Source organism: Rhynchophorus ferrugineus, unplaced genomic scaffold (genome assembly GCF_030347505.1).
Source record: "Rhynchophorus ferrugineus isolate W39M unplaced genomic scaffold, kcgeb_rfMv2 rfM1, whole genome shotgun sequence".
In the NCBI taxonomy this organism is placed as follows: Eukaryota; Metazoa; Arthropoda; class Insecta; order Coleoptera; family Curculionidae; genus Rhynchophorus; species Rhynchophorus ferrugineus.
Genome location: NW_027472580.1, coordinates 35,364,874 through 35,370,527, shown reverse-complemented (window position 1 = coordinate 35,370,527; position 5,654 = coordinate 35,364,874). Strand labels below are relative to the sequence as shown.

General features: G+C 33.2%; 1 non-coding gene across 1 annotated transcript; it reads left to right on the top strand.

Moving 5' to 3' along the window:
• Nucleotides 1–1,997: 1,997 nt before the first annotated feature.
• On the top strand, nt 1,998–2,069 carry TRNAW-CCA (transfer RNA tryptophan (anticodon CCA)). The gene has a single exon. It is a non-coding gene; the product is annotated as a tRNA-Trp (tRNA).
• The last annotated feature ends 3,585 nt before the right edge of the window (nt 2,070–5,654 follow it).

The following is a 5,654-nucleotide window of genomic DNA, read 5'->3' as shown; positions in this document are numbered from 1 at the left end:
CATTTCTATTAGGAATTTTATCTTATATTATAGGAATATTATATTGCAGGAATATTATATATTTTATGAAAGGTGAAAATTTGACGTAAAAGCAGATTTCTGTTTCCATTAATGTTTTCATTTCAGACACCTTCTATTTCTTGATTATACTTATACTGTGACTAAAGTTGTTATCTTGATATGTACCTTCACTATTAGTGAATACATCTATATATAGTATAATCGAAATACCAGTGAACTCACGTCATCAAGATGTTTAATGTATTGCCTGTCATAATTTGTTTAGTCATTTAGAATCAGAATAAGCTGGCAAAAGCATTGCTAGTTTGTTTTGATAATTTTCAAATCGCTGCTTATTATTACTCTGATTCAAAATGCTGAAGACTTTAAATAGTCAAAGACAGAGTTAGAATGACTGTGTGAAGATGAAAAACAATATAATCTTGAATTCACCAAAAAGTAATTTTCATTATCATACGAAAAGGGGTGATGAATCAAAAGTAACTTGATGTATTGAATCTATATTGGCTATATTCGGAATCAATATGAAATGTGTGAAAGAAGTTAAAAGAAGTTTTAATACAAACACAATTCAATACAATTATTTCAGAAAAAATTGTTAGTCTGGAAGGTATCCATAGAAAATTTGATAAGTATATATGTAGAACATCCATTCATAAGTTGAGTAATATAAGTGTAAGTTAAATGGTGTAAAGTTAACCCACGGAGAGATCTAATTGAACTTGGACATTGCTTTTAAAAGGATGCAATTATTAAAGGCGTATAAAAAATCAAGAAAGACTTATTTCAATTTGTGTATTTAGATTATATATGGATATTTCAGAATGGAATGTTGAACTTAAGTAAAGTAATAGAAACTAGTTGAAGAATTCATATGAAAACCTAAAAATAATATGTTAAAACTGGTCTAAGCACAGATGTAATGTACTTGATGAAGTATTGTAGTTTTACATGCTTATAAGATTGTTATTGTGTTATAAAAATGAACTTCAAATTTACAATTTGTTCCTTTAATTTGTCCAAATATTACAAAATAATGTGAAACAACACAGAGCTGTATCATCAAACGTATATAAATTAAACCTTTTTTGGGTTGGAGTAAATAACACCATTTATAACATACGAGGTTGGGCCTCATTTTGTCTTTTGTGTATATGAGTCCCTAATAATTTGGTTTATCTATATAAAATTATTATTTATTGTTGTTCACACAGAACTATCTTTTTAACTTTGAAATATAAGAGAAAGAATCGAAATAAAATCGAAGCGTGCTAAAATGTTCAAATGCTGAATTGTGAAAATGATGGTTGGGAAACGCTATGTGACGTCAATGTTTCGTGAGACTTCTGATGTGTTTAGTTAAACACAGTTGTGTTGATAGGTAAAATCTTAGTTATCCGACATTTAATTTTAAAATAAATATATTTTGAATAATCGGTCTATAGTGTATTATTATTATTATAAATGAACATTTTTGTATTATTTATTATAGTCAATTAGTCTATTGAGGCATTTAAGTAACTTTAATGAATGTTTATTTCAGTTATTTCAAATATATTAGTTTATATTGATCGATCATTAAACCTGTAAGGCATGAAAAAAATCTTGATTCGATATTTCAGTTTCATATTTTTATTAATGTTCCAAAAAATTGCTTTAAACCAAACAGACCAGACGGGAAATCGAGTATTGGTCGACCAACGCTGACAATTCGCTGGAAAATTGGTAGAGTCGGATCAATTAAAGACCATGTCAGCTTAGGCGCTATATGTGATAGATCCTGATTGAATATTTAGTTCCTTTAGCTAACGTTTATGGTTAAATAGAAATTATAGTGACAAAATAATATATTTAGTTGGTTAGCGTTAATTATTAGATATGTGAAACATTAATGTATTATAGAACATAATTAAAGTAATACATTTTAAATATATTTTTCGTATTTAAATACGTCGAGTTAGGAAACACTTCTGTAAGACTCCGTGGCGCAACGGTAGCGCGTCTGACTCCAGATCAGAAGGTTGCGTGTTCAAATCACGTCGGGGTCAAAATAACTTTTTAAAATTTTATATTAATTTTTAATTATTTACATCCGTCTTGCTAACATGCAATAAAAATGTTTCTGTTTGGTTTCTAATTTGTGAAAATTATTCTATTTTTTTACCTTATAACTTATATTCTAAATTTGAAACATATCGTTTTCGATATAAATTAATAAAATTTTAATATATTAGCTGTGTTTTTGGTTGAGAGGATTTTCTTAATCTGAAGTGTTGTTATCAAAAATCCTCACAATGTATTTACAATTTATTTAAATTATTGTCTATCGATAGCCGTTGCTTTATACCATTTTTCAGGCAATTAATGAATTTCATTTCCATGTATATTTTGAAGCTATCGATGCATTTCTTGGGTATGTATATAAGAAGTGAAGCGTTGCTCATAGAGGTACTCATATATCAGAACAAGTAGTAATTAGAAGGAGCAAGGTCTGGAGAATACGGCGGGTGGGCTCTCACTTCTCACTTTTAATATTTCCATGTATTTCTTCATAGGTATAAGAAAACAAAACATAATTTTCCTTAAAATTAAAATTAAACATTTTTCTAAATGTAAGTAAAAATAGTTTCGTCGCAACTAAGTTATTGAGTGTATGCTGAATCATCCAGATTTAAACCTGCTAGATGTGCCCATACGTCACGGGAACGTAGAAACGTTTCCCGGCGTCGCGATTGTTCGCGGTGTCGAAACTGACGCGCCGTAAAATAAGAATGTCGGTGGCGTCGCCCTCCCTTCGGGAAAGCCGCTTTTTCGGACAAATGGAGGTCGTGACAGCCGGGGATTTGCATGAAAATTGACCTTTGGCGGCGCAATCTTTGCCGCCGTCATTTTTCACGACCCGCCTCGGTGTGAACGGATTTTTCGGTGGCGGGCCGCAGGGACATTGCTGCGGTGGCAGCGGCGGTTTTTCGAAGGGTGGCGTTTCGCGGCTAGTCCCTGACGAAACCACATCCATCATGTTGAGGGAGACCGTTTTATTAACGGGCTGTCTTTTATGTGGAGCGACGGAAGAGGCGTTGCTGAGAGGGTCTTCGTCGGAGAGGAACACACTTGATATCGGCCAGGAGATGGATGCGATTTTTATAGGATGTTACAACGTTTCTATAAAAAATAGATACAAAATGTTGCAGGCAACATGGGACAAAGTCCCTCTAACAAGATAAGAAACAACAATTTAGCGAGTATGTCAATAACAAAATAGGAAATACAATTTTAATAACAGTTTAGGGATGTCTATACGAGGGTCACTATTTATATTTCGGGAATAGGAAAACAAACAAATACTTAAGCTGGGAATATATTTTTATTGTTTTTCAAAGTACTCTCCACGATGACCGATACACTTTTGCATACGCTTAAACCAATTTTCAAAGCATTTATTCTCTTCCGAATGAGGTATCTTCAAAACATGATTTTTGAAGGCTTCAATAGCTCCTTCAGGCGATTAAAATCGTTGACCACGCAGTTTATTCTTCACGGATGGGAACAAAAAGAAGTCACATCAATTCGATGTTTTGAGTCCTCAATATAGTCAAATATCCTCAAATAGTGTCTTGTTTAAGCCGATGTGTGACAGCTCGCATTGTCATGATGAAGAACAATCACTGGTTTGTTTTCCTTATTTCACCGAAGACTTCTGACAAACAAATTGTTGTATATCAATCAGAATTTACTGTTCTACGCTCCTCTAGACGCAATATTGCAATATGACCAGTTTTTCCGAAGAGATAGGCCACTATTTTCTTTGAAGTGTTTCGTGCGCGAACAACTTTTGTTGGATTTGATTGATCTTGGACCACCCATACAGTCAACTGTTGTTTACTTTCGGGCTTATACGAATATACCCATGATTCATTACCTGTCACGATTTTATAAACATTTTTCGAAGCTCCGCTATTGAATTTCTTAAGCATTCCTTTGTACCAATCGACACGAGCTTTTTTTGAGCGATTGTCAAATTGTGTTGGATCCTACGCGAACATAACTTTCGCACAGCTAAGTGTTCATGTAAAATCGCATATATGCTGGTGGAATTAACGCTTAGGGATGCCTCAATCTCACAATAGGTGACATGACGATCTTGCTTAATAATATCGCACACAGCATCGATGTTTTCTGGTACAACAGCCGATTTCGAACGACCTTCATGAAACTCGTCGCACAGCGAACTACGACCACGATTGAATTCATTAAACCAGCAATACACGGATTTTTGATGGAGCTTCATCGCCAAAAGTCAAATTAAGTTGATTGAAGCACTCTTGTGATATTTCACGTCGGCAATCGTAAAAAATCATCGCAAGAAAATGTTCACAATGTTCAAATATGCATTTGTATGATCTTCATAAACACGTTTTCAACAATTGATAAGAGACTTATATGATTTTTATAATGTTTACTATCTCACTAGAAAACGGTTTAAATGATTTGAAAATGATTTTTGAAGCATTACTCGACGAATTGAGATTGTCTTGATTGTGTTCAGATTTAAGTCATAATAGTAAGGCCTTTTAATATTTTGTTATTTTACGACAAGGCTAAGGAGATAAAAACATTTCTGAATATATAATAAAGATTTAACGACAACGAGCAATATATTAGTTCGAAATTATTGCTTAAAACAGTTTATATCGGTTAATTATAATTATTGAGAATAAATTAATTGATATACACGTAATTCAGAATATTTATTTATTTGCATAACCTTATATAGGCTTTTTGTTAAAATTATTTTTAAATATTTTTTATCAATAAAAGTTCCATCTGGACTGAACCTTCTGCTTAACGTGGGCTCCTAGCCATGGTCCTAGGCATTAAGCCTACCGAATAGTGAGTGACTAACTTAGAGATCATCCCAGGAAACATCCGGTCTTACCCTGCTTGGTTACTGGCGTGACTGCGATCATTTTCCTTGTCGGATTTTATACTCTTGCCTAGGAAAATCATAAATTTACAACCATTTTCAACCACTAGCAGGATTCGAAGCCTCGACTATCGCAACAGTAGGTGGGCTGTCCTGTCGCTTTTACCACTGCTCCAACCAAGCCGGCTTACAAAGTCTTAACAGCTATGTTCGGCTCTACTGAATCTAAATTAGCAGCGTAAACCTTTTTAGGACTAGAAAAATAGCTTCAAGATCGCTTCCGCTACTAAATCTAATAAGCAATAATTTTATTGTGAGACTGATATCATCGTATTTTTTTTCTTATCCTCATATATTCATTTGTGTTGTTCTTAGCCAGAGAAACAACGGAAAAAGCGAACACCTATGTTGTTAAACGTAGTTAAGACCTATTTCAAACTTTCTTTACACTCATATATGCTGATGTCTGTCGGATATGTAATTATCTTGTGATCATTCCATTTTTTCAATAGTATATATTCATTTTACGGATTATTTCCAAAAACAATTAACCCAAATATCACGAACCAAACAGACATGGGCAGGCGCCAGGAACTATCCAATAAACAATTGTTTGTAATGCATGGTTAACTATATTAATTTAATTAAAAATAAAACCACTTTTTTCGTATGATACTGGAGGCTTTATTTAAGATAATTAGAATGATCC